The following is an 8,660-nucleotide window of genomic DNA, read 5'->3' on the forward strand; positions in this document are numbered from 1 at the left end:
GTAATAGCTCCAATAATTGTAGCCCACTTAGGAGAGTGAATTCGGAGTGCCACTTCCACTGTGATACAGAGGTAGCACATCACAGTTGTCAGCAAGATAGATCAGGACACTCAGTAGACCTGCAAGTATCGGAAACGAGTGACAACACCAGTGCGAGGATCAGACAGGATTTTGATCAGAATCACTTCCTGTCGATACTAAAATTCCAGAAATTCAAAGATAATGGAGGGTCGATGCATCCGAAGAGCTGGGTGATGCAGTTTACAAATTCATTACCGTCGTCATGGCCAAGCCAGGCAAAATTAGAATTCATGTGTGGACACATCGAAGGCCAAGCCGCGGAAAAGATGCGGGGTGTGGCAGCGACGTGTCGGACGTATCAGGAATTTGTTGGTGCATTCCTGCGGACCTACTGGTCAAAGGAGACGCAAGACAGGATTAAAGAGGAAATAATATTTTGTCCTGAACTGGAAGTGTCCGGGCATAGGAGCGCAACCAAATTTTTTGATGATTTACTCAAGAAGAATCAGTTTTTAGATAGTCCATATAGCAACGGAGAAATCATTAAATTTTGCTTTTCCAAATTGCCAGTTAGGTATCAACAGACACTTCTCGGGAAGTGTGGATCTGACATAGAAGCATTCAACAGTCTATTGCGCGAACTCGAAGTAGTCTTTGATAAACAAGACGCAAAAGACAGGAAGAAGGCACAAAATAACAAATACCACGGGCCAGCAAGGGAAGACGACAATAGATCGCATAATCGCACTGGTCAGTTAGGAAACCAGGGTTACGGAAATCAAGGTTACGCTATTCAAGGTTATGGAAACCAGAGACACGGAAACCAGAACGTCGGGGAACAGGGTCAATCTAGACAAGGAATCTGGGACAGGAGGAATAACGAACGGCAAAGCGACCGTAATTGGAGAGGGCGAAACCAAGGACAACAGGAGAACCAGGAGATTGAAACTAGACCCGCAAATCCTAATGCACGTCAGAGGAGGGGTAGTCTGACAAGGGATTGGCGCTAGTCCATAGGACTCCACCACATCTCTCACACAAAGAAGTTCGTGGAATAGTAGTAGTGTAAGTGGTGTACATAGTAGAATGGGCAAATACATGAACCTTGCTATAGTAGTAGTGTAAGTGGTGTACATAGTAGAATAGGCAAATATATGAACCTTTCTTCGGGGAACAATAATCGTTGCATTAATAGATTAAGATTGTTAAAGTATTAACACGCTGCGTTTTCTCGCATAAGAATTTACTGATGCTAACTTTCTTTATTTATGTTCGCGATCTCCACTGTCGATGGGATAAGAGGCACTACCTTTCCATGAGCAATGTTTTTGTCCTTTCCTATCTGGTGTCCATGTTAAGGGATAATGATGAGTGAGGAGATGTCGCACAAACGGGCGCATACAAGAACGTGCTCTTAGAAGCGTTCGGAGAAGTCGTGATACGCTCCATAACGGCCACAACCAGTTCGTGAGACGTTCATACCAATGCTTGCTGGCACGCGTCAGTGCACTGCAAGATTGTGGTATATTGCGTGATTTCGAGGATGAATACGGGCAGTATAGTTTTTACAGTGATGCGCCAGCATCGTTGTCTTGCAAGTCGGGGTGAACCTGTGAGCCGGCCGCGGTGGTCTCGCGGTTCCAGGCGCGCAGTCCGGAACCGTGCGACTGCTACGGTCGCAGGTTCGAATCCTGCCTCGGGCATGGATGTGTGTGATGTCCTTAGGTTAGTTAGGTTTAAGTAGTTCTAGGAGACTGATGACCACAGCAGTTGAGTCCCATAGTGCTCAGAGCCATTTGAACTATTTTGAACCTGTGAGCGTTTGACTCCAATGGTGCCCTGGACGGTAGAAATGCGGGCATAAAGCCTACCATGCCAATGTGCTGGTTGGGGATTTAGCGTGCTGCTTGTGACTGTCACAGATGAATAACCAAGGAATTATACTTGGAGATTGGTGACATACTGTGTACCTGGTGTGTGGTGGGCGACGGAATCCTCAACAGGAACCAGTCCTGGCTTGGTCATATTACATTGCCTCTGGAAAGGGGCGCTTTGATCGCGAAAACCGCATCACATAGAAAAAGAAGTTGCAACTACAAATTTATTGTATTGCCATGGCTAACCCAGTCTCCGGAGTTTCAGTGAGGCGTAATGAAAACTCGGAGGTCATGTCGTACGGCGCGCACATCACTGTCGTCAATAGCGGCGAGCAGCGAGACAATCTCAACATAACAGGAATTATGTAAGAGTATTGTATAAGGTAAACAAAAAATAAATAAATAAATAAAAATAGAAAATGGAGAGTACTATATACTAGGATAAGTTAAACTTTAGGATTTAACAATAGCTAGATCCTTAATATTGTGGGGGTTTTCTACCATAAGTGTTTGGCGCGCGCGTGTTGGGATGCTATTTTTCAGGTCACCAAACCACAGACCCCAAGTGGAGGGACGACGGGCGAGCGAATGTAGAATAGTTGCATGTTCTTTATAACTCAGTAAAACTTCAACCTGCATAACAACATAATTTAATCAGAAGACATAGAATGAAGGTCGTTAGCAAATGGTAGTTAATTCTTGAGCATGTCTACTGTCGATCTATATAATTAATAGTAATATTAGTGCGGGCCCGCACATTTAGTTGTCACACACCGTACACAATAGTGAGATCGGTCTCTACACAAATATCAAGATAAATTATTTCCATGTCTAAATTAGATACACCAAGATTTTGTTATAATGGTAGCCATAGATTAATAACTATAAAAGTAAAATAAGAGTGTCTGAAATGACAGACCATCAATGTGTCGTTATGTAAATTTATTATAACATAGAAGGTCATGGGAAAAAGTTAGGCATAAGATTTTTGTCAGAATTGTGCAGATGACGGGTATCGTTGCAATGCAGAGGCCAGCCGGAGCAAAAACAAGAGGTCTTCGGCTACCTGCAGGAAGTGGAGCGTCAGCGCGCCACCTAACGAGAAGGGCGTGGGAGCGTCCGGTCCTGCAAGCTGACAGTCAACGGGCCGTATACCTGAGGGATTAGGCGCGATCTTCGCCAGGCCACAAGCGAAAGTGAGGCTGGCCGTTGACACTGACACGCGACCCACACGCAACAGCCTGCTAGCTCTCCAGACGCGGCAGCCGTTTGGAGGGATTCCCTGCGGCAGACCATGTTGTCGTGAGTACACGAAGATCACATATTGTGTCAGAACCTGCGCTTCATGTGCCTCAGGACAGAAAGGGACGCTATATACTCACCTTTTTGGGTTCTTACAACTCACTAGCATTGGCCGATCTGCATACACAAAGCAGTATCGTGCCACACAGTCTAACCAATGAATGGTCTCATTTCTAACTTCTCCTCTCTATTATAGAGCAGTTGTAGCAATCGTCGCTCCTAGTTCGATCCTGTATGGATGACCTCACACACTTGTGGAGTCACTCCACGTGCCATCATCCCTCGTCGAACTGCGATATTGGGAAACGTAAAGTACTGTCCAGCGAGAGAAGAGACCTAGACTAGTGATGTATCCCAACAAGTCCCAACAAGTAGACCTCAGAGACAATTAATCGACGTGAGGAGAGCCTATCACTGTGTCTTCCTACTGTACTGCCATGATCATACGTGTGGGTCTTGCTGCAATATCAACAGAGTACTGCAGATGCTCCAGCACACCATATTGCTGTTGCAACAACGTAGCAACAACACCTGACGTTTAGCCCTATGTGATGTCTGTACTGTGGCCCCATCCCAAAAGCCCCCCTCCGATGCTCAAGAAATGGAAACATGTGCATCAATGCATATGTCTCAACATACCAACCCCCTGAGAGAAACTAACGAATTTGTGAAGTGCTTCGAATATTTCTAACAATGTGATTTAGTGCCTCATTCTCAGCACAGTCGTGAACATTGTGCAATGTGCAAGCACAACTTGACGCCCCATGAACCTTGTTTTTTTCTTAAATTTCTTTCTCTAGTGTTGTTTTTGTAATGTATGTCATACCATGTATGTGTTTGTGTTTTACACTGTAATTCTTATGTAAGTGATATAGTAGGGCGCACAAATTACAAATTACTGTGTTGTTCTCCACACCATGTTGTTTTTTTGTATTTTGTATTTGTTGTTATGTGTATGCAAACAGTGTGCCTGAAGTCCCCATAAACTGAATCAGATACCACCACTGTCATTGTGAATGGACCATCAGTTCAGGGAACATTTTGTAAAGGTTATTCTTGCTGCAGGGAGACAGAATGAATCGGACGTTGTAATTAGATTCTGAAAGCTCACAAAAAGAGATTGTTAACTTAAATAGTATCATGTGTGAGTGAGTTCAGGTTAGTTTAATGATTCAAATTGTTGTAACATCTTGGGCATTTAATTGCGGAGCACTCCAACTCTGATTGTAAAGAATAAACTGCTCCATATTTGGCTCACATTCCCGGGCCATATTTAGAGTGTGAATCGGTGTTTGGAAGGGGCCCCCTGGGTATGGATGTGTGATGTGAGTGTTAGTGTTCCATATTAAGAAGGTGAAGTTGGCTACATCATAAATAATCCTCCCTCTGTGAGCTGCATTTTTCAGTTGCAGTGATTTTCCTTATAGAGTGCGGCATGTGCAGTCAGTTTGCGAGATTGCTCTTGGGCGATTGACTAACTACCTTGCTCCTAAGTGAGCCAACCGCTCACCAATTACAATCTAAAATGGCATAGTGGCTATGAGAGGTGGCATGAACCCCCCTCATATTTCTATCTTACGATTTTCCTCTCTAATTGCGTGCGGTGAAAAGTTGCTATTCCTTCACACGAGGACTTCCCATGCAGCGTCTCTCGTCACCCAAGTGGTCCGGTGACAGGCGGGCTCTTCTGATCTTGAAAGGGTAAGCCGACGGGTGTGAGGGAGTGAATGCTTTCCAGACGCTGACATTGTCAAAAGACACGCCCAGAGGGGCCTGAAGTAGCGGCTGGGCTAGAGGTTCCGTTACTTCGCAGAAACTTTGCGAAAACACTTTCTGGCGGGCTACCAGCGAGGCGTGGGAATGACTTGTGTTCCCAAGCAGCCTTGGCGCGCAAATTCCCGCGTTTTCTGCCGTATAATAACTGTGATTGGCTTGCTCAGGGCATAGCTCCGTGACGTAGCAAAATCGGCGCAGAAATTGGCGCCAAGAATCTCCATTGGTGGTAGTGCTCCGGCAATAGAGTGGAATTTTCCGCCAGTTTTCGAGTTTCTGATTGGAACGGTTAACCACGGCCACTGTCGTGGGGGGCGGGAATGTTCTGTGTTCGGTTTGTACGGGTGCTCTTGTGGGGAGTCGGCTCTCGCCTTTCGGTCGGAGTAGGTTACAAGACTGAGCTCTCGCTGTTCTGGACAGCCTGCCTTCCGTTCTAATATACTTTTATTTAATTGTAACTCTTTGATGAAGTTGCTGAAGTTTCGACTTCAACGTAACTTTCCGAGTACAGTTGGCAATTGAATGTTCTGCGTACAAGCGGCCTATGTTGTCTGTCTTGAGCAGTTTTGGCTAAAGTTGACTGTATCGGAGTTACAGTGTGACTTCGCTTGATAAAATCAATCACTGTACCGTCAGTGATTGTGTGGCGAGCCTTCTTCGTCTCCCTCAGAGGCGCATTTGTATTGCTAGGAAGTCTTTAGTCTGGAACAACCAGACCAGGATAATTTGTTTCGGGCTATACTCGCGACATTATCATCACCACGGCGGGACGTCGAAGCAACCAGCCATCGCCTCCGGTACGCCAGATAGTGTTCTGGCAGTTAAGAAGACAGTTTGGTAATGTATGTCCGCAGCACCGGCAGATAGGGATTTTCCTAGGTGATAATCAGAGCTCAGCAGAGCGCGCCTGTTCGTCTTTTTCTAACTTTGTTCTGTCTTGGGTAGCAGCAATTAATGTTGGGTTGGCTGTGTATTTTCTCTTAAGATTTGAGTTGCAAGGAATTGGCTCCACATACCCCTTCGTCATAAATGTCACAATCTAGTTTAGGGACAACTTCACCTTCACAGCATTTATTTGAGTATCCAATTTGAGCCAATTTGATGTATTGTAAAATGTTTCATGTGTTTTTATTATTTTGATTTTAGTCATAATAAATCATGTTGTAATTTTGGACAGAACTTTCATTCTGTTAATTGGTAGAGCAACCCTTTCATTTCTCACTACATTAATGAAACTTTCCTTTATTTAACTTATTTATCAAATTAAATTATTGCAGGTGCCAAACTCTTTTCTACTCCACTTACAGGGTCGATTACAGTCAGTTCGCGTTTCTTTTTTAATCCATGTGCAACAGCAAAAGTCGGAGTTGGAATAGGGGGTCTTAGGGCATACTTTATATATGAAGATTCTAGAAGAATTTAGTGTTAAATACACTGCTAGCCCCGTCACCTCGCACTATTAAATAATTCCAGACTATTTGTTAGTAAGTTCACTGCAAAATCGCAACGGACATTAACTGATCAAAGAGTGTCTCAAGGAATTAAAAGAAAAACCCCAGTGAAAAATACCATGCAATGATAAACAAATACCATACAACAATGTTTGAGACTTCCTTCAGAAGAACAAAACGTAAAACAAAATTTTAAAAGCGACCAAAATCTCAGCCCACATCACTATCACAATTTCATACGATATGCGTAAGATATAAAAATCCATGTTTTTCAGGTTCAGTCTCACATACTTTTCATATCACGGATCCAGAAGTTCTCACAGAAATCCCATCTCATTCAAATTTCACCTTCACAGAAACCGCGCTTGAAATAGCCCTCGAATAAAGGCCGCAATACAAAAAATTCAAAATTATTCCCACAGTAATACTATTACACTTTATGGCAAGAAATTCAGTGTTAAAACACGCTTATGCACTAAATTTCGCCACAGTTTACTAAAAACTAACACCGAACATAATTATACGGTAGAAAATGTAGAACATCTTAATGATTACTGTGCCAGGTTAATAATCCATTGAAATCACTTACTACCCATGAAATAGAACAGCTATGTTTTGTTGAACCCACAAGGACGGTAAACCAATAGCATGTGAGAACCAGCATCAGCAAAGTGGGAGAAATGAGAACCAAACCTCGACTAATAAGTTGCAGATAGTTGAAGCCTTCAGAGCTGAATGCAGCAACACTTGTTAAAACTATGAATGTTCTCAATACTTGGCACATAACAGAAAATTTCAATGAAAATGTATTGGAACATTAAATGCTGAGTAAATAATCACACTCAAATTTTGTTCTTACTCAAATTATTTAAGAAAGAAAGCACACAATGAACCTGACTGACACATTTTACCAAAGGTTCTTAAATCAGTCCCTGCAGTTATAGTATAGACTATTCCTATAACATCAGCAATCCCAGTGATGCTGGATCTTAAACATGTACATAATTCTTGAGTAGTGAGCAAAATGAAGAAATCCTGGCAAAATTCGTTGAAAAGCTAAGTAATGAGCACACAAACTACAAATCTACTGAAAGTTAACGAATCTAATTTCCTGTGAATATGGATAAAATATATGTAAATAATTGGAAGGTGCCTCAAAGGAGCTAATTTTAGCAACAGTTCACCAACTCAGAGCTAGGCTGACAAGATTTCACATATGAACGCTCAAAGTTTCCCGTGACGCTGATCGGAAGATGCGCAGAAGATAAATAATCCTGGGATCAGGTAGGTAATTGAGAGTGAACTTGTGGCAGGATTTCATGAATAATCAAACTTTCCATTGAAACTGGGTAATATACACATTAATAATCAGAATCAAGAGCTCCTTCATCTGTACTTTTCGATGTGTTCGCCTATTGTCGACCATAAAAATGAAATCGGGCCCGAATTCAGCAGTGAAATGATGCACATGGGGAAAGGGTACAATGTCACGATGACAGTGACCCGTGAGTGTCTCATGGTCTAATATTTGAAGGTCAATTCACCCACTTAACATTATGCCTCTTACAGCATGAGCCGGCCGGTGTGGCAGAGCGGTTCTAGGCGCTTCAGTCTGGAACAGCGCGACCGCTACGCTCTCTGGTTCGAATCCTGCATCTGGCATGGATGTGTGTGCTGTCCTTAGGTTAGTTAGGTTTAAGCAGTTCTAAGTTCTAGGGGACTGATGACCTCAGATGTTAAGCCCCATAGTGCTCAGAGCCATTTGAACCATTTGATCTCACACCGTGACACCTGAACCACCAAAACGATCATGTTTGAGAATCCTCCTGGGAGCATTATGTACCCTCACATGGCGAGAGGTGAGAACAAGTAATACACGTAGGAAGAATGTCGAACATGATCGTTTCGGCGGTCCAGACGTTACGGTGTGGGGAAGCATAATACTGCCATGGCGTACTGATCAACGAATCATTGAACGCAATACACTCACTGATCATTGTGAAAGTATACTCCTTCCCCATGTGCGCCTTTTCAGGCCCTGACTTTATTTTTATGGATGACAGTGCACGACCACATCGAACATTGCAGGTGAAACAGTTTTTTGGAGCGAGACGATATTCTGCGAACGGACCGGCCTGTCCATTCACTAACTTAAATCCCATCGAGAACTTGTGGGATAAGTTGGCGAGTAGAGCTGCGGTATGTCGACTTGCATCAACGACCATACAGTGCCTGT

The sequence above is a fragment of the Schistocerca nitens genome, chromosome 5 (assembly GCF_023898315.1).
Source record: "Schistocerca nitens isolate TAMUIC-IGC-003100 chromosome 5, iqSchNite1.1, whole genome shotgun sequence".
NCBI lineage: Eukaryota > Metazoa > Arthropoda > Insecta > Orthoptera > Acrididae > Schistocerca > Schistocerca nitens.